Source organism: Asterias rubens, chromosome 3 (assembly GCF_902459465.1).
Source record: "Asterias rubens chromosome 3, eAstRub1.3, whole genome shotgun sequence".
Classification (NCBI taxonomy): Eukaryota; Metazoa; Echinodermata; class Asteroidea; order Forcipulatida; family Asteriidae; genus Asterias; species Asterias rubens.
Window position 1 is genome coordinate 9,282,114 of NC_047064.1, and position 22,457 is coordinate 9,304,570.

General features: G+C 38.4%; 1 protein-coding gene across 2 annotated transcripts in view; it reads right to left on the reverse strand.

The window, feature by feature from the left end:
• LOC117287944 (protein TANC1-like) overlaps window positions 1–22,022 on the reverse strand; it is an 86,953-nt gene extending 64,931 nt beyond the window's left edge. For both annotated transcript variants that reach the window (XM_033768594.1, XM_033768593.1), the window contains exon 1: window positions 21,806–22,022. The gene's annotated coding sequence lies outside the window, so the exon portion shown is untranslated. The remainder of the gene's footprint in view (window positions 1–21,805) is intronic.
• Between the last annotated feature and the right edge of the window lie 435 nt (window positions 22,023–22,457).

Here is a 22,457-nt window from a genome sequence, read left to right on the forward strand (position 1 = left end):
TTTTGAGTAATTACCAATAGTGGCCACTGCCTTAGAAAGGCAGTGGACACTCAAAATAAAGGCAGTGGACACTCAAAATAATCATTAGCATAAAACCTTACTTAGTAACCAGGAATGGGAAGAGGTTGATAGTATAAAACATTGTGAGAAACCGCTCCTTCTGAATTGACGCGTAGTTTTTGAAAAGGAAGTAATTTTCCGCGAATTTGATTGTGAGACCTCAGATTTAGTATTTTAAATCAACATAAGACTTCTATTAGTTGCAGAAGTATCCGCCTTTTTTTAAGGAAAATTCTTGTCTTTCCTCAATAAATAATACATTTAGGACCAAAATATCTAAACCTAGATGTAGATGTATAATGGTATACGCATAATTTTTTCCTATATGAACCAGTTTTACCTGTACTGTGTACTTTTGGACTGCTTGACTGCCAGTGTCAGTTCAAGCTTTTTTCTTTTCTTTTCTGGTTTTTCTTGCAATTTTTAAAACAATTACTTTTATATATTTTTTATAACATAATATATGGACTATTCTTTACTTGTAAATTTACTTTTTGGCCTGCTTGGCTGCCAGTGCAGTGAATAAATAAACCTGAATAATAATTAAAGTGTACATGATATGGCACCCCACTCAAACGCAGCAACACCTTCCAGGACACATCCATTGATTTCACAACAATAACAATCAGATTGGAATGTCTGCAATTTGTGCCTTCTGATCGAACACAGTCAAACTGAACATGTTGAGACCAATTCAATTCTGGCCCAGGTTTTGATCCCTTTGCGTTCGGAGACTGACTCTGGACAAAAGGCTGGTTTGAATCGTCTCTCATGCTGACAACTTTGTGACCCCCCCCTTCTCCAACAATAACTTATCAAGGACTTATCAAACAATGTATTGATCTGCGATGAATTGAATTGATGAGAACGTGTACATTGTACACTAGATGTACATTTAGTTATCTTGTCGATGTGCGACTGATAAAATAAAAGTGTGCAGAAGACTACACAGGGGAGGAACAACTACAAACTGTAACTTTCCTGCGACCATACTAAGATTCTGCCGTCGATTTCACCATACTCTTCATAACTTAGGATTAATCTTAGGGCTTACGACGGGTTCAGTTCCGTATCAAAATACGTATAGGCATATTGAACCCATCCTAAGTTAGGCAAGTTATTCGTCCTAACTCGAGACAGGATTGATCTTAGCGATTTGTGAAATGGGCTGCCGTACATTTAACCAACAAGCTCTTACGTAGGTCTTGTGGATTTCCCACCAAATCTCTGCTCTCTACATGTACTCAGCCATGTACTACATGTATGTTTATGAACTATATCAAGAGTTTTTGTTTTTTTATCTCAATTGGGATAAAAACATTCAATTGTGTTTGTCTAGTTCCTTTTATTGCTTCCGATTTGGCAGAGAGGAAGTTGTTCACTAGTTAGTGCAGTGGAGCATGGATCTACCCAGGATTTGTCAAAACTGCGGGGCATTCTTATACCAACATTTTTGAAGTTTGAAATTTTTGAAACAAGGTTCTCAGATTGTTTTTGTTTTGGTGTTTACACATGTATTTTGTGCAATCCGGGGCATCCCAAATATTTTGTTTTACAAACAGTAACAGGCCTGCCATTTCATCTTTGAGAGGGCTAGGCCATTTTCATTTTGCATAGGGCACTTCCAATGGAAAACAAAACCCTGAAATTAGTCTATGGGAAACTTTTGAAGGAGCACCAAGGCCAAGACCAGGGCAACAGAGGCAATGGCCTCCAACGCCTCCATGACATTTCAGGTCTGCAGTAAAAAATAGTTAAATTTTCTTTAATACTTATCTTGGTACCCTGCGCAGCCGTCCAATCATTTGACCTTCAATAACAAGGTTTCCCTTTTAGCAGTTCCTTTTTTTTGCCAATAATAATAATACACAAAACCCACACTTCAAGTTCAGAAATCCTTAGGTATTTGTTAACCCTGGATGCCCTTAAGGTTGAATGCAACACAGGGGAGAGTGAGAGAGTGAGAGTGCTGTCTGCTGGCATTATTCTATTCTAAAAGAGTCCAAGGTGAAACTGTAACATGAGCCAAAGAGCTGGTCAAAGATCGTGACCTCTGACCCTGTTGACAAAGTGACACTCACATGGGGAGTAAACCTTTACTGACAGGTAGAGGGGAAGCATTGGGAAAACTTGTTAAAGAGCATGTTTACATAGAAAATAGTGGGTCTGAGGTGGGCCCACTGACAATGGAGAAAAGGCAGAACCTTTCCACAGAGTCACTCAATGTGTTTATAATGTATTATTACTAAGTAAAGAGCACAATGCAATATGCACAATATCTAATCCAAGCAAAGCTTGTTTTCAACTATTAAAGGCAGTGGACACTATTGGTAATTGTCAAAGACAAGTCTTCACAGTTGGTGTGTCTCAACATATGCATACATGTAAAATAACTAACCTGTGAAAATTTGAGCTCAATCGGTCATCGAACTTGCGAGATAATAATGAAATAAAAAATAACCCTTGTCACACAAAGTTGTGTGCGTTTAGATGTTTGATTTCGAGACCTCAAATTCTCAATCTGAGGTCTCAAAATCAAAGTTGTTGAAAATAACTTTTTTCTCGAAAACTATGTCACTTCAGAGGGAGCTGTTTCTCACAATGTTTATACCATCAACCTGTCCCCATCACTTGTCACCATGTAAGGTTTTATGCTAATAATAATTTTGAGTAACTACCAATAGTGTCCACTGCCTTTAATGTTCCAGGGGCACCATTGTATGGGCCTGATTTTTTACTCGATAATTACAAAAAGTTCAGAAGTGTACACATATCAAAATTACATTAAAATGGTGAACAAGTGCATTATAAACAAGTAAAAATACCATTTCTGTTGAAAACATTCCGCTCAGGTAGCTGTCTAAACCCTGTACACGTTTTCATTGGAATTCTCTAGTGGCAGTCGACCCACAACTATAAGAAATCTTACAGTGGATGCCTTACATGTAACCACCGTTCTAGCCAGTTTACATAGTAACTTGAATCTAGCTCTACAGCTCTGGCAACCTTGATAACTGACTCCTAGTCTACGGTAGATCACTCTGCGATTACAAGCCCCTCTTGCCTACTTCCAAGCAAGCCCCGTGTTTGCTTTTATCATCTTAAACTCCCCCGCACACCCCGCCCGCACCCTGCAAGGACTAAGGGGGTGATCCCTTAATGTCAGATGGGGATATTTAGTTTGTGATGGCTCATTTGTTATTGATGGTTTCTGGACTGCTGTGATCAGGGTACCTGGATGACAGACTGTTTGCGTCACATCATGGAGAGCTATCATTTTTATAGCTCCATGCTTCACATGTACATGTAGTTCCTACACATATATGTATCGTCAACGTTTTCACTAAGAGGAACTTCTTCAATTTTGTTTTACATTTTTGTAAATCATTGTTTTTACACATTTTGGATGTTATCACTGACATCAACACTTTTCTTAAGTTTCAAGTAAACAATCTAATTTCGTAAATTATACTAATTAACACTAGGCAGTTTCACAAACTTTACAGTTTTGAGTTTTTACGACAGCCATATTGGGATTTGCCAATTTTTACACTGAAGTTCATAGTAATGACATGGTGCCCAAAATTAATCAACTGTGTTTTTAATCTTCAAATATTTGTTAAACTTTTAACCTGTGGGCATCCAAAGGCCCTTTTTTGTAACGATTGGACCATCAAACCTTACGGCCCCTAAAATAAACACTGTATTCTTTGCACAATTTAATGTACCATAAACATTGTGTCCAGTTAACCAAAATGTGTCAGTTGTTATTCAGAAATCACAAATTTGCGACTCAAAATAAGCATTCAGTTTGCACAAAACTAAATGCTATAAATTATCGCTAGACAAAATCATTCCCCCCACAAAACAAAGAAAGAAATTGTTACAGTGTACATTGGATCTAGACATGTACATGTAGACCACCATTTCCTATCCAGACGCCTTTGACAGTTCACAACCATGCCCACAGGACACACGATCAAGTAAAAAGAAATTTCCCTCTGATCTGTTTGATCTATACATGAGCGCATAGCCGTTCAGCGAAAGGCAATTTGGATTTCATTGTTACACGTCATTTGAATTGCTAATGGACAGTCATTGTAAAAGGAAATGTGAAGGTCATATATTTCTGTGCTACTTTGCTTTCTCTAGACGCTTAAACCATGGCGCTATTACCAAACACATTTTGAATCAAAATAAAGCCCCCCCGCCTACTTAAAAATGTAATGCCTCTAGCTAGCAGTGTAACAAAACGGTCTTAAAATGATTTGTACATATTTGTACAATAGCCAATTCTAACTCAATATTTCCCCAAACAGGGTTAGTATTTTTGGAATTTATCAGTTGCCTTTGGTCTTTATTGTCTTATTCACTATTATTGGTACCTACATGTACATTGAAACTGATTTCATACTATAGTTATTTTAATTTATTGTTATTATTATTATTTGTTTACTAAGTTGTTTATTTATTTGTTAATTTATTTATCTATGTATTTTCATCTCAGGGGGATGGGCTATTACTTTACTAGGATTGTATTTACTGATACTCTCAGGCCTGGGCCCAATTTCATGGCTCTGCTTACCGCCGAATTCTGCGCCTACGATCACGATTCCCCGCTTACGTGCAAGCGCCGAATTTCTGCGCTAGACTTGTAAGCGAAGAATGCCTAGTAACGTGGAGTACGCACGTGCAGAAGCCAAAACTCGCCGCTAACCCGTGAAATACGCTTGACGTAAGCACAGAATTTCCTGCTTCCATATGCGCCGATTCTGTGCTTACGGTAAGCAGAGCCATGAAATTGGGCCCTGATGCTTTATGAAGGCATCAAAGGCAAGTGCCTCCATTGTCCCTAGTCATTGCCATGGTGCCCCTTAAAGACATTGGACACTATTAGTAATTGTCTAAGACCAGTCTTCTCACTTGCTGCATCTCAACATTATGCATAAAATAACAAACCTGTGCAAATTAGAGCTCAATCGGTCATCGAAGTTGCAAGATAATAATGAAAGAAAAAAACACCTTTGTCACACAAAGCTGTGTGCTTTCAGATGCTTGATTTCGAGACCTCAAATTTTAAACTTGAGGTCTCGAAATCAAATTCATGGAAAAATACTTCTTTCTCGAAAACTACGTCACTTCAGAGGAGGCCGTTTCTCACAATGTTTTATGCCATCAACCTCTCCCCATTACTCAATACCAAGTAAGGTTTTATGCTAATAACTATTTTGTGTTATTACCAAGTGTCCACTGCCTTTGAAACGTTCCTAGTAATTTGTTCGAGCATAGAAGTGCCCTTAAGGGGAAAACACATTGGTGCTCTTTCAAGAACAAAGCACCAGGCCTGTACTGTTTTTATTCGTACGTTGTTATAACTGGTAAATAATGCGTTACAATTCTTAAAGGACTTGAGTACCTTTTCAAAATGTCCATAGATTTACATTAAACTTACAGGGTTTGAAGCTAATGATAGTAGAAAGCTTCCCTTAAAATATTACTTACTGAAAATTACTTACTGAAAATTATTTTCAAGACATTGTTTTACTCATTTCCCCAAAACTACAGCACCTCAGCGCGTAATATTTTCAGGGAAGCTTTCTACTATCATTATCTTCAAACTGTGTAAGTTTAGTGTAAATCGGTGGACATTGTGTTGTTTTGTCAGGACTACAAAAGTTACATAGAGCCTTTAGCTGTACTCTTTCACTGGATAAGTCTACCCCCTGAATATAATACAATTTCAAAATAAATCAAATTTACGTTCATCAAGTGAAAAAAAACAGACCTGTTGGACAAAGCATTGGACACACACAAGACACATTGTACTCTTGACTCATTCATTGTTTTTATGAGATTTTTGACTCATCAATTGATTGAAATTAATTTTGACTCATCGTTAGTATCGAATCAATTTGGACTCATTTGTTCATCAAAGTGAACACCCAGAGAGTGCATACTATACACACAGACTTCTTGTTCAACGAAAGGTGATTGCCTCAATGCCCCCTTATGCCTTGGTGCCCCTTGAAATGCTCCAGAAGAAAATTAAAAATGTCCTCATAGAGTGCCTTTTACTAAGGAGAAAATGCCTGTGGTGCCCTTGCCCTTTCACAAATGAAGCATAAAGGCTTGACCTAATCGTTTCCCTCAATTTATGCATGCTTCACACCTCACAATAATGCATTTTGTAGATCAAGTCCCAGACAATGATAATAAATCTGGGCTCCCTGCTGTACGGGACGCAAAGAGTACATTCCTGATCCCAAGGTCTAGAGACCAGACTCCCCCACTGTGAATTATATAATGCAGGCAGGCACAAGAAGGCTCTCCACACTAACCTCAGAAACCTTTGCTCATAAATACATCACACCATGATTCTCCGCCCATGTGGGGAGGTATTGGACGAAGTAGGAGAAGAAAAAAAAGTTGTACAAAGTGCTCTTATTTCGTGGTTATTTTGAGTGCGTACTTAATTTAACATTTAGGGTGATACGATATCGCAGGTGCAAAGTGTGTTTACTCTGCTTAGGGATTCAGTCACTTCCCCTTTGGACTTCTGTTCCATGTGAATTAAATGCATTGGGAAAAGTTCATTGAGTTACTTTGTTCAATTGTGAGAAAAGTGTAGAGGTTATAAAAGTAAGAGATTAGTAAGGATTTTTTGTTTTGCGCTTGTTTACCCGTCTTGTTTTGATTGTGTATGATCTGTTGTAAAATATGAATTGTTTTATTATTTCATTGTTATATTATTTTATAAATACTTTCCATCTTTGTTGTGCTTTGTACAAGGCATCCCAGCCTACAAGTCTTTGCTTTAAATTTGAGTGAATAAAAGGGTAGCGACTAGTTCTTTAACAGCCGTTAAAAACCGTGTGATAAAGGCCCGAGCCAAAGGCGAGGGGCTTTATCGCACGGCAACGACCCTGCAAGGTTTTAAACGGCCGTTTAAGAACGAGTCACGACTCTTTTATTCCCATTCATAAATGCCTTTTTGGTTAAAAGACGTGATAAAGTAAGAAACTGTTTAAAACTTATCCGTTTCCGATGTGCTTGGGCTCTGTACGACTGTGTGTTGCACTGTTATGACTGAGACGCCTATTTCCGACAGTTTCCGGATTCGTTCGTGTGACGCGTATAGTCTTGGTGCAAGACGTTCTTGTTTTCTTCACACACACAGCGTGGCCAACTCACCGACAGGGCCCTCATCGCCCGTAACAAGAAGTGTCTTGCACTAACCGGTTATAAACACAGTCCAGCTGGTCATTATCAACCATTTAAACACCTCCACATACCGCGCTCTCCACCAATAGGAATAGCGAAACTGTCTGAGGAGGTATTTATGAATACAGCTTCAGTCTCTTTAAAACCAAGTTGTTTATTTTGATGTATGTATAAAATATGGAAATAAAAATGTTTCAGTGATTAAAAAGAAAAAGAAAAAAAAAGGGGGATAAAAACCATCATTGTTTTTATCTTAGTGAAAGAGCTTACGGGTTATAAATGAAATTCATATATATGTACTACTAACCATTTTATCCAGTGAAATATTCCCCCCTTTATAATGAAGTCATGTTGAGAATGACTGTATCTGAAAACCTATCAAATAACAGATGATTTTGTTTATTACAACAATACAACCGAATTTAAGGTCAATGTGTTTACATGCTTACAATTCTGCAATTGTTTTTCACCATTTTTGTTCCCTGTTCTCAAACGATAATTTGGCCCCTAAAAACATTAACACGGTCTGCGATTATTTTGACAGCTCTTCAAATTCATACCTTTAATATTACAGCTAGATGCACTTTGCAAATGTGCAAGTTACAATAAATTCAATACAATTGTGTACCTAGTCTAATGTACTGATTGCGATTTGAAATTTAAAGAAAATTATTCCAGTGTGCTTTGTGATAACAAATTGTGGGTGTAGGGTTGCACCACTAATTAAAGCACCTTAATGTGTAATTACAATTGTAATTAGATGACAATGTACATACATGTACGCGTGCCTGTGTAATGAAGGTATCGTAATTAGGGCAACAATGTCACGTTAATAAGCAGCAAGGATGACTACGGAATGTTTAACATTCTTGCAGTACTCATCTGAGATTTCTTTTATTGACCACGGGCCCAATTTCATAGCGCTGCTTTAACGGTAAGCAAATTTGCGTGCTTACTGTAGCAGAAAAATGTGCTTAAGCCTTAGCGTATTTCACAGGTTAGCAGAAAAATTGGGTGGCCATTTTGCGTGTGACGTCAATTATTTTCGTGCGGTAAGCACCGGAAGGTTAGCGTGCCTTTTCGTGTTTATACAGAGAAAGTATGCCTTACAAATGCTGTTCTGTATTATTATTATTAACTCAATGTTGTACAAGTGTATAAGGATGTCAGGCCTGGAATTATGCAAGGCCAATACCCAAACCTCATACCCGTTTGTGTATGATCTCGCCGATTTCACGAAACGCTAGGATTAATTCCATCTCCCGTTACGGAGAGTTACCCGTCCTAACTTAGGATGGGTTTAATGCGTCCTAACCTCTTTGGATGCGGAACTGAACTCGTCCTACGTGCTAAGATTAATCCTTAGTTAGGAGGAGTTTAGTGAAATCGACGGCCTGTAATTATGCGAGGCCATTACCCAAACCTCATTCCCATTGGTGTATGATCTCGCCGAGCTTTTTTTTGTTTCTTTCCCGGAATGTCTTGATCGAACATAACCCCTGGAAGTGTGACTTTTGAAATATCAAAATATAGGCCTATATTGGATATTTCAAGATACATGTAGTCCTGTGAAATATCCATTACTGTGTTTGGAGTCTACACAGAACGCGCAGTCAAGGCACATCAAGTCATAGAGCAACTGGCCCCATCGTTCTTGTTAGATCTTTTGATATTTGTACAGTACCATGCAGTTTATGTCACATGCAGTTTACTTTTTAGTATTTATAGTTCCTTTTATGCAGTGTATGGTGATCATATAGAAACATGATATACATGTATTTGAAATATATTGTGTCAAAATTAAAAGTATTTTTCAATGCGCGCAGTAAGCGCCAGACAAGCACCTACAAGCTTGAATGTTTTTTTATACAAGCGTGTGTGCAAAGCATCTTCCATTATTCTCTTTGACGACCAATTGAGTAACTTTGACGACCAATTGAGCTCAAATTTTCCACAGGTTTGGTATTTTATGCATACATGTATGTTGAGATACACCTAGTGAGTGCATCTCAATGTTTAGATAGCCTCTTTAAGATTTGTAAAAATCTGATCAGCTTACATACAATGTTCATGTTTACATGGACTGTGTATGACATACTGTACATGTAATGTACATGAACTTCACATTGTACATGTATTTGTATCTGTCTGTATTTTGTGTTTGCAGAGAAAAAAAGGGTAGCAAACCTCTGAAAAGAATCACAAATTCAAATTTGTTTAGAGGAGGAAAAAGGAACCAAAACTATTTTGTAAGGCATTTTCATTGACAATACACTGGTTATAGAGCCTGTAACATTTCAATTGGGGTGTAACAGTGTTTATACAGTAGCGCTAGCATACCGGGCATTAAAGCCTCATTCTTGAGTCATGTCACAAACACAATGGTACGAATTCCCACGCCATCTCTTTGAGTCTCTGTGGTGCGGCCAACCAAAGCGTGAAACTTCGAACCCACACTCGGCACGTTTCCCATATCCACCAATAAAGTTATTAGGAATTTTCTTTTCTTAGTTTTTTCATCACTGCCTTGGGTGCTGAATAACCCTGGGTCAGTTGTAATCATTGAGCCATTAAATACCTACAAGTAATGCACACGTTTTCTGTTTCAATAGTGTAGGTGTAGGGCCTACATGTGGGTGCTTCCATAGTCACTAGTGAAACATTTATTTTTCTGCATTTTCTGATCGAAATTTCCCATTTTTTTGAAATCCATAATGTGTGTAGACCATGTCAGATATTGTTCACCCAAAAAGAAAAATTAAAAGAAGGCAATCGAATTTGGTATGAAACTTTCACTCAGCTGACTGTGTGTGTCTACTCACAATAATCTATACTGTAATGAAAGTAGAGTCCAAAAACCAATAACATACTTACTTTTACAAGCTGTTTCTTATTGATATACGTATCTGCTTTAACAGTTTGCGTTTAATCTTTTTTTTCAGATGAAAACGTTCAAATGTTCAAATAGGTCGAGAGGTGCTACTTTGTGACAATGATTTAAGACCTTGGAAGATGCCACAATCCCCAGAAGTTAATCAGGCATTTCGTATGATTGGTTCAAAATGCCAGGCACTCAATACAAAACTGGAATGGCACCACCATCTTTCCAGAATGATAGCTGGCTGATGTGTAGTAATCAGGGTCTATTAGATCCCTAACTATCCATTGAATGTCCAGATTTCTGATGCAGGCTTCCTAGAAGGGGGGGGGGGGGTGCTGGCTGGCTGGCCAGCCAGGCATGCCTGATCAATGTTTGTAATGACTGTCTGAGCACATCCCTAATTGTAAAAATAAGAACAGTGTCCAGATTTCTGATGCAAGCTTCCTAGAGGGGGGGGGGGGTGCTGGCCGGCTGGCCAGCCAGGCATGGCTGATCAATGTTTGTAATGACTGTCTGGGCACATCCCTAATTGTAAAATAAGAACAGTATTCTATGACATTTTTTTCATCAATTACAGTCATCAGGCATGAAAATTTAACCTTGAAAATAAACTTTTTGATAAAGGGAGTGGGGGGGGGGGAGTGGGGGGGGGGGGAGTGGGGGGGGGGAGTGGGGGGGGGGGGAGTGGGGGGGGGGGAGTGGGGGGGGAGTGGGGGGGGAGTGGGGGGGGGGGGAGTGGGGGGGGAGTGGGGGGGGGGGTATGGCTGGCCCGCAAGCCAAGCATGGATGGCTGATGAATGTTTGTAATGACTGTCTGGGCACATTCCTATTATTGTCAAAAAAGTACAGTATTCTATGACATTTTTAAAATCATTTACAGTCATCACTCAGGCATGAAAATTTAACCTTGAAAATAAACTTTTTGTACAGAGGCGCCAACCTATTAGAGTAGTACATGTATGTACTAGCAGCCATAAGGATGAAAACCTAAATATACACGGTATTCTATGACATTTTTGTCATCATTTACAGTCATCAAGCATGAAATTTTAGCCTTGAAAATAAATTTGTCAAACTTTTTGTACAAAGACCAACCTAATAGTACTAGCAGTCATGGATATGTAATCTTAAATCTGCAGGGGTAAGTCAACGTAAATCCACCCAAATTCATAGCCTACATAATTAGTGTACGATGAAGGTTTTAATTGGCTTTGAGTATTTGACTAACATTTCACATTATTTGTTACCAAAAAGAGAATGGAAAAAAAACCAGTATATTAAATTACATTAAAGTCCTTTGTAATAACTGGAAAGGCATAGAAAACAAAACCAATCAACGTGTTAATAACAAACCTTCTGCCAGGTTTCAAAAGAAAAGAAAGAAGAAGATGCGGGTTTTTAAATGAGAAGAATGCCGCACCTAAATCTTACGAGGCAGTAAAGTTATTGTACTTCACAAAATAAAATAAAAATTTGCTCTTTCCCAGGTACCGATGTATAGTACATGTCTGTTTATAATAAATGTATGCATGTTCACAAGTGCGAATAGTAATTTACGTGGCAAATTTGGGATGACTTACTTAGCGTCCACACAACACAAGACCATTCCTCATAAACTATCCTGTACAACACGACATTCCACCACGGCTCACCCCAACACACAACACTGCATCCTAGATTACATGATTAAATTAGCATGCATTTCATCACGACCCTTTTTTTTATACCATTATACACATCCAATCACATTAGAATGTAAATGCCTGCACTTTCCAGCTGTGTACATTGTACCACTACTCGCAGACTAGAAACATCTGTGTTAAACACATCTTGGCCAACCTCTCAAGTGAAACGTCTTGAGGGTTGGGCCGAGCATGGATGAAGGTCCTTCCTCCATGGGCTGAGGAATTCAAGTACTTTCCTTCTGTTTTTTTCTTGTATTACATGCCTTAACCATGCTGAAATTATGATTTGCTCAAGTACATAATGTACTAACCACATAGGGAAATGTTTCTGTATTAAAGGCAGGGTTGTTTTTTGTCAAAGTAATGTTGATTTTAGGCAAAATTTTAAAAAAGCTACAATAAAAGTCAAACAATCAAATGTAAAAGCTTCAGCTCAGTCTACAGGTAACTTTAAAGACTTGCTGAGAAAACGGAGGGAAACAAACGGCCACAGTCTGTTCACACAAAAATTGAATCAATACACATTCTGCGAGGTGACAGCGGGTACCAACCGCATCTCTGGCTGGAATCCTTTCTCAAAATAGTTTATACTATCAACAGGCTACAAGGTTTTTAAATCTCATTTTGAATTGGTAAAAATAAAATCCATGCAGCCCCCGAACAAAGAAGGGGCGGGGACACTAACTAAAACATGCATTTGTTTTTAACTTCGCCTAAACTGGGGTTTTTTTTGCAGTGAAGGTTGACAAAAGAATGTTTTGCTGTACATGTTCATGTAGCCCTACATGTTCAAACATGTTTCTCACCGACTCCCACACTTTACATTGTACATGGCCCATTTTTCCATTTCTTACTGCAGAATTCTGTATTACACGTACATGCACAGCCGAGCCCATACAATCAAGCCCTTCAATAGGCGCGGTAAGCACAGACTACTGGCAAGCAGTGCCATGAAATCAGACCCAGAAGTGATGCATGCCTGGAATTTCATCTACACAAGAGGGCAATGCCATTTTCATTTTGTAAAGGGCACTTCCATTGGAAAATCTTAAAGTCTATAGGAAACTTTTGAATGGGCTCCAAGGCCAAGACCAGGTTAACAGGGGCCATGGTACATGTACATGCATGTATCACAATGTAAATGGCACTTCTATTGGAAAATCTTAAAGTCTAAAGGAAACTTTTGAATGGGCTCCAAGGCCAAGACCAGGTCAACAGAGGCCATGGTACATGCATGTATCATGATGTAAATGGCACTTCTATTGGAAAATCTTAAAGTCTATAGGAAACTTTTGAATGGGCTCCAAGGCCAAGACCGGGTTAACAGAGGCCATGGTACATGCATGTATCACAATGTAAATGGCACTTCTATTGGAAAATCTTAAAGTCTAAAGGAAACTTTTGAATGGGCTCCAAGGCCAAGACCAGGTCAACAGAGGCCATGGTACATGCATGTATCATGATGTAAATGGCACTTCTATTGGAAAATCTTAAAGTCTATAGGAAACTTTTGAATGGGCTCCAAGGCCAAGACCGGGTTAACAGAGGCCATGGTACATGCATGTATCACAATGTAAATGGCACTTCTATTGGAAAATCTTAAAGTCTATGGGAAACTTTTGAATGGGCTCCAAGGCCAAGACAAGGGCCCAATTTCATAGAGCTGCGAAGCACACAAATTTGCTTAGCATGAAATTTCTTCCTTGATAAAAACAGGATTAATAACCAAATTTCCATTTGTTGCATATTGCAACGCCAGTGGTGTCCTTCCGTTACCGACCTTATTAATATTCATATTTTATAAACTAAAAGTTTTTCAGCCAAAAAGAGGAGGCCATTTTGAAGGCAGTCATTAACAAAAGAAACTGTGACATTTGCATGAAGAAACTAATTAAACTGATACAGATATCCACGATTTAAATGTTGTTTAATGAGTCAAAACGCCCTTCCGTTACCATGGAATTGCCCAGGGGCTCCAAGGCCAAGAAAAGGGCACTAGAGCCCATGGTCTCCAGGGCCTCCATGTAATTCCAGACATGGTGATGTTCCAATGTATCTCCTACACATGTGCATTGAAATATGTCAATAATGTGTTACAAGATCTGGAATCTGTCATTTCTTGTTGTTCATCAGAAGAGACTTTAGAGGTCACATGAATTAATGTTAAATGTTTCCACATCCCAACTTCTCTGGTCTCTGGTAACTTCTAAATGACTTCATTATTTTACAGTTGATGTTTATCGCATTTGTATGACAGATGTCAGGAATTTGATGTGTTTAGAACACAAAGAATTGTTTTCAAAAATTTGACAATGAATGGGCTTTTAGAGGACAAGGTAGCAACAAAATTGTCAGCACCGCCTCCCGATGTTTGGCCAGCAAGGAAGCAAGGGGTGTTTGTTTTAGATCAGGAAGGAACATGCTTCTGATTGAAGCGTGAAATTTGGCACGTGTCGTTCTGCTTCAGAGTGGATAACTGAGACAGAATTTCTAGGATGACCCATATTTTTGTGTCTCCCCCCCCCCCCTCCTCTCTCAGTTTGACTGAATGAGACAAGAAAGTAGGGCAGGAAACCCAGAGGATCCACTGAGAAGTCGATCTCTGGTGCTACCAAAATACTCCAGAAACACATCATCGTGTTTGGATGACATTTCAGCATGTGCACCAGATTTTGTGGGCCCTGCGGGCCCGTAATCTTGCTCCAATTTCATATTAAAGCTATTTCTGCAGAGAGTGTCAACAGATTGATTTGCCAGGGCAAGACACAAAAAGTGAAGAACCAGTGCCTGTCCACAAAATGAAATTGATGATGAATTATAATTCTGGTACATCTGCAATCTCTACTTAAGTCTGTAACTTGGCCCAATTTCACGGCTCTACTTACCACAAGCAAATAAAATTGCGCTTCGGGTACCAGAAATCTATACACTAAACAAAAATATATAAAGGGGCAGGGGTCGGCAAAGGCTCGGGCCTTGCAAGGTTTTAAACGGACGTCTAAGAACGAGTCACTACTCTTTTATTCCCACCGATAAATGCCCTTTTGTTAAAAAACTTTTAAAAACACAGTTATAGACACTTTAACAATTGAAAATTTGAGATTTGAAATATTTTTTTTCCAAAACTTTGTGAAGAATCTGTTCAGATGGGCCCCCTTCCCAGTATGCAGTCAATAGCTTCCTAACCCATGGAGGAAGCGCCCCTCCATGCGTATCCACACCTGATTTAGATTGAACTTGACACATCGTCACGCTTGAACAGTTCACCGACCACCAACTCTGCCAACATAACCTTCTTCTGAGTCATGCACAACATGTACAATGTACTGGTACACCAGTCTATGAACATAGTCCACGCTTGACTGCACATACTTTTAGGGGGAACATGGCACACTCACCTTCGCCTCGGGTGCCATTTTCCCCCTCGGGTGTACAAAACCCATGGACCCCAATCACAGCGTGCAACAATTGTTTTGTTATACCTTGGTAACATTAATATTCCTCTTCTCAAAGTTCTGTTATCTTCAAACATTATTACGACGGAGTATACATTGTTTAATAAGCAGACGAACAAGAAACTTTTCCTGACTGTTCCCTCGAACCCGCGGGTGTTTCGTACACAGCGCTGGACATCGACCAACACTGGGAACGATCAAGATGTACACCGGTGTACATCACTTTTCATGTTACCCGACCCCCGAGCCATGTAACATGCGTTTTTGTTGCACGTCACGTGATTGGTTCTTGACCAATCAAACTTCACAGTTTGTTACCGAGGTATAACAATGTACATTGTACAACAGTAAAAGGTACATGAATCCTTTCATGTTGATCAATCTTGAGAAATTGCAGACCAGAGTCCTTGACATTTTTGTTCAAACACAGTATCAATAAAGATTTGTCACCTGGAATAACTGTCTACTGTTAATCCACAGTGTAGACCATGTTTGCATCCATGGAGAAAATCCTTAGATTAAAATGATAAAAGCAAACCTTATTGACCTACATTTAAGTACACTTGTTCAGTGCACATGCATAGAACATGGTGAATGATAACCTTTATGATGTCTATTACAAAACAAACAATACCATCGACACTAATAAAACACAAATTTGTTCAGTGATATTCATACAAAAAATGATCACATTTGTATACGACAACAACGGTGTAGAGAAAAAACTGTTGGTTGCTTGTGTAGACCAGTCGTCCCTTACATGTGTATAATCCTGTGTAAGCCTACAGCCTTCTGAACAGAAAACAACTACCCAGTTTTATTTTTCTGCAGGTGAAGAAACTGAAAGCAGGGACAGTTAAAGGCAGTGGAAACTATTGGTAATTGTCAAAGACTAGCCTTCACACTTGGGGTATCTCAACATATGCATAAAATAGCAAACCTGTGAAAATTTGAGCTCAATCGGTCATCGAAGTTGCGAGATAATAATGAAAGAAAAAAATACCCTTGTCACACAAAGTTGTGTGCTTTCAGATGCTTGATTTCGAGACCTCTGAAGGGTTTAACTGATTAGCTGGGCGTGATGCAACTGTGTACATTTTGATTGGGTGTTCAACAAAGTGTATCACTCAAGGCGTGAAACTCGGTACGGGTAGGCCTACAGTGTACATCATGTTACCAAAATGTTTTGTAAATTTTACAAAAAATATTGTCTGTCCTACTGTATGTTTAGACGTCCTCGAAACTGCCTCCAGAACAAAATTTCTCTTGTTCCCGACTAATGAAAACAACCAGTGACATGAATGTCCTGATAAGCCCCTAACATCATCTTGCTAAACCATCATCATCATCATCATCATCATCACCTTGCCCATCATCTTAGAGATTGCATAAACAAATACATAGCTCCACACAGGGCGACACGTCCTATCAACACATCTATTCTATGGCCAGCAGGTTCCAGCTATTTGTAGAGAAGGGCAACAAGAGATGCAACATGTTGGCCCATCACCATGATCTACAAGCTGCTAGCTTCCACAACTATTCTCTGTTGGGAGTGACAGCAAAAAAACCTTGCCCAGAAGTTTAAAAGGGATATCGTCAGAGTCCTCCCCAATTTATTTTTCAAAACTGCCAAGGCATTTTGGACCCAAATTGTTGGTTGGCTGAAGCATGCTGATTGAAAAACGGTATTAGGAATGTTTTCGAGTGGGAGTTTATCTTGGTTTTCTTTTGATGTTTTTTGCCACCGTTTTCACATCACAAAACGATCTTTCTAAACTACAAACAATTTCACAGAAAATTAACAAACTTACAAAAAAACAAACAGATTACAGCCTGTAATTTATAGCCGATTTATCAATGAGATCAAATTGCAAATCCATGTTTTCAATACAGGCTCAATCATCGTGGCATTCAATTAGTCATAATTGGCCCACACTATCATTACATTGACCCAATTGAAAATCATCCACAAATCTCTTCAAGATTATGGGCCCGCCTCAATTTACGTACACGGGGCCGGATCCGATGACAGTAAACACTATGAAACGGGGACAGGAGAAGACCTGAAATAGGCCAAGTGTGTGGTAATTTCGCCAATATAACTAGATTGTTGAGTACACCTTATTATTGATTCCCTCCGTGCCTCTTCGCTAAAAGTTTAAAGGACAGAACACCTAGATTGGATTCTTTTTTATTAGGATGAGCAAGACGTTTAACAGGATTTCCAAACAAGATTTATAAAAAGACAAGGTTTATGTCAGTGTTAGCCAGCAGGGCGTCTGTGTGTCTTTTGAACACCCAGCTATTAGATAGGCGGTCTGCCTTCTCAAAGATCATCGTTATTATTGATTTCATGCCTGCCACTTTGCCAAAGTTTAAAGGACAGAACTTGCGCAAAAGACCTACAAGGTGCATAGCTTGTTTTTACTTTTATCAACAATTGAAATAAGACTTGATCATTTTAAAGGCAAGATTTCCGACAAAGTTAGCCAGAGGAGGGGCGTGTAGCATGTACAGGTGTCTTTTGGAGAGTTTGATAATCTGCTTTAAAATTTAATTGTTTTATCGTACATGAGTGATTTTTATGATTTTGGAAATTTGTTCAATCTAAGTACACACTTTATCACATCGGTGTATATGGGTAAAAAACTAAAATTAATATTCGTTATCCCCGATACAAATTCAACACCTATTAAATCGTTTGCAGCACTCGCTGCTAAAACATAGGATTCGAACTGCCTCTAGCCACCGGGCAATCTCAGTGGTCTAGTTGGTATGACACTGCTCTAGAATTGCGAAGGTCGTGGGCTCGAATCACACCCGAGTAATATGCCTGTGATTTTTTTTCACAGAATTCGGGTAAGTAAGTATACAGTGCTAACACACGCCAGTGTATATGGGTAAAAACCAAAAATGAATATTCTTTATCATGGTTCAATATTGATCATGACTGGTTTGGGTCTGTTATTTATTTTGTTTCAAAGTGTCCCAAGTTGTGTTTTAAACGTAAACATGGCTTTAGGAACATTTGTTTATAAATCCAACCAGTTATGTCTGGGGGAACTATCTTTATAATGTCATGAGTTACAATATTTTCAGTAACAGTTGTTGTTTATAAACAGTCCAACTTTGCATCAGGAGGCCAGATTGTTTCAACAATCTGGAATCTTTGACAAAATGAACAATTTTGCTAGTCACAGTGTGTGCTTACTTGAATTACAACCCCATATAATTTATTTTAAGGGGACAAATTTACCAACCCCTGAACAAAAACTTAAATTTATTTCACAGAAATTGCCTCACATCTGATCTGTGACTACTAGTACTAGGTTTTATATTGAAAACTGGATTATGATGCTCCTAAACAAATTTGAAGCAGTCTGCATTGCTTTTAAAATGTCACGCCTCCTTAAGTTTAATGGTTCCATAAAAAAAAACAGGGTAAGATCAGAGGCTACGTTATCCTGCATAAAGCCAGGAAGTTTGCATGGTTTATCAACCATGTGGATATGAGATTTTGTGGGCGACTGGGCGTTAGTTCTGTCACCGTCGCCCGGTAAGCTTGTTGTCACAATTCAATTCTGGATAGAAAATGAGCTTCACAGGGGAAATAGACCAATGGTATGAGGTGTTAAAAAGTAACACATCTGATATGTGTTCTACAGTGGTTCTGTGTAACGCATGCACTGAGTTAATCTAAAGCCAATTCTAATAAAAAATACATAACAAACATCCACTCTGTTTGTGAGCACTATGCAGTAATAAATGGATCAATAAATACATGAATTGAGCTGATTTAAAGCAAGTATAACAGTGGTGAAAATGTAGCAGTAGTACTCAAATACATCACTCAGTATTGCTCATGGCGCTTCATTACTCGGTATTATTTTTCTCTGCAAGGTATTGCGGAACAGTTCACATGCAAACTGTTTTAATTTGGAAAATCACCAAGACATAAGATTAAGAGAAAATTTATCTCACTTGTCTTGTTTACTCAAAAGAACTGAAAGTTGTTTATCAGCAATAAAGACAACATTTTAACATCACTTATTTTTGTGTGGTTTTGTTATTCAATTAAAAAAAACCAAGACCACCGGTCTTGTCAAGTCATGAGTTTACAGGCCCAACACCAAAATCACTGACCCGGGTCCAGTGGTCTAGCGTAAAAAAAGTGGAGCCCTCTGCTGTACATGTAGTATATTTCAACTTAAAATGTCAATTTCCCAGAAGAAGTAAATGATACCGAGTGTTGTCCTTTCACACTGCGAGTACATGTGTAGATAGTCAACATCAGGCATTATGCATATTTGTATGACAGCATGCACAATGTCAGGGTTCGTTAGAGTCCTCCTAATTAGATTGTAGATCTGCTATCAATGGTTGGATGTATGATGAATGCCACATGTACACATAGTTCAATAGTGTGATTCATTTATCCCCCCTACAATATTTTGACAGCCACAGTATTTACCACTACACGTAATGGACATTGAGCTTTTCAATATGACCTCATTCCTGTTTCAGTTGACCTGATCTCGGCCCTTTCCCTAGTTTCCATTCCAATTAGAAAGCGCCTTTTAGAAAATTAAAATGGCCTTGCCCTCTCAATGATCAAATTCAAGGCATTGCAGATACATTTGTGATGAATGTAGACAAATATGTACACAGTGTTTTGGTTACACTCGCAGTCGCGTACATGTAGTGCATATAAAACTAACTGGCTTTCTCTTTCGACTAGCATTGATCTTTAAAGCCATTATACACATTCAGCACAGAAAAAAAAGAGAAAAAAGTTCACAGATTTACAAATAACTTACAGGGTTTACAGAAGGTAATGGTGAAAGACTTCTCTTGAAATATTATTCCATGAAATGCTTTACTTTTTGAGAAAACATTAAAACAATTATCATTTCTCGACATCGAGAATTACGGATTTATTGTAAACACATGTCATGCCACGGCGAAAAGTGCGGAAACAAGGGTGGGTTTTCCCGTTATTTTCTCCTGACTCCAATGACCGATTGAGCCTAAATTTTCACAGGTGTGTTATTAAGTTGTGATACACGAAGTGTGGGCCTTTCGACAATACTGTTTACCGAAAGTGTCCAATGGCTTTAAAATGACAGTCAGGCCTCAAATATTGTGTCTCAGCATTTTGATCTAGGACTAAGATTGTCTTTGGGTTGGCAATGGCATCTTTTTATCTTCTTCTCTATTTCTCTTGTTTTCAAAGCCAAAGGAAGTAAGTAATGACTTGAATCAGCATATTCTCCAGAAATGTCAGAAAAAAGGTATTCTGGTTTGGAGTCTTTATTTTAAAAAATTAAAAATTTCACAAGATTAGAACTTTTCATCTTTAATTTCAAATGGTTCCTTGATGAAAACAATTTTTTTATATATTTGATTGGGTATTACATTTTTAAGGCTTGTGTATCACTTCCTTTCAAAACAAACTATTGATATTTGAACAAAACAAACAGTTCACCAATGGCTTAAACTTTTAAGCGGTTCTGTTTACATTATTACAGGATTTACTTTACTAATAATAGTGGCTTCTAATATATAGCGCTCAGGTCCGTCACTTGCTCATGGTGCTTCAACATTATTACCCCTGGTCACTAGGCCTAAAATCATCCCTTAAACTATCTCAGCGAGCCTGTGTCCCGCCAAGTATGTAGCGCACTAAGCTAATCAATCACAAGAACCAACTCTGCCCTCACAGGTAGAAGTGCAATTTTTGTATGTCCCTTTCAAGTTCCAGTAAGTTTGAAAATGCACTTCAGTTGACACAAATGACACTACTTTATCGTACGGGAGACGATAGCCGAACAAACCTCACAGTTCTAGGAGTAACTTTAACCTGGCCAAATAATTATAAGTCGCTGCCATTAAGAATGAGGTTCGTTCTGCTATCATCTAGCAGAGCGAACCTCATTACTAGTAATAGTACTTTGTAGGAGTACCCCCTTCTATTAATATTTGGCTTTAATTAACTTGTATAAAACACATTGGTGCCCTTCCTTTTACAAAAATAAACTGATCATGCTCGAGTCATTCAAAGTTAAAAATTATTAAAACAAGTCATTAAATCTGTTTCTGTATTGTTGAGCCGGCAAAAAGATGTCTAAAGACACATCACACCAGCTTTGCGCATTGTGTGGATGGGATGGCTTAATTTTGTTTAACACATGCCACTGTCTGTCATTCGTTCATAAAATCAAATCATACACACACACACACAGATTACCAGTACACACAATAATATTATTATATTAACAAAACATTCTTTTAACAAATGAGTATTCCTCCATGGTATGAGTATACAAAGATTGACTGAATAATTTATAAAGAATAAACATTTAGTACAAACACATCGTCCACCACCGTGTTTTGACTGTCTGTGCTGTGTAAGCCTACACAACAACTCCACAATTTTACAAATCTGGCTGTCTGCTGGATACATGTTTACAATGGTTTACGACGTCGGAAAAAATACTTACCTACGATTCTTTACTTCCAAAGAAACTTCTTTTTTTCCCAGGAAAACTTGAAGCTCAAATCCTTACTTCTTCAGATATAAGAAACGCTTAACATCCTGTCGAACGTCCCATACAAAAACAGAATCGAAGGGTCCATTTGGTAGTTCCGTTAAAGTTATTTATTTTGAGGAAGTTTTCTGCTGTCAAAATTCCGTTTCACGACCTCCGCGCTTTCGTCCATCATTCATTCCTCGTAAAATAATGTGCAAGCAATGCGTTTGGTGCGTAAAATATCGTACCCGATTACACAGTGCACGTGAGCATAGTTCCCTCTTCACTCAGCGATATGTAAACATACAAAAAATAGGTATCAGTCTATCGTTGGGCCGCTTCAGCTAAAAATAGAACTGGAGTATTCTATGTTTTCGAAAGGGGAATAGTTTGTAAGTAGCAAACTTAGAAGTCAGGAATTTCGTAGATGAGCTAATTGGAATTCAAAGAAGAAATGTTTCCATTAAATAAATGTGTAATTTTGCTTAAATAAAGTGATTTTGGCCATCATATTAGTTCCTTGTCGACCAATCTTTGCCCTTACAAAGAACATGGTTTATCACCCTCATATATTTTGGTACCTAAATTCATACCCATAAACACATTGCACAATCTAAATTGA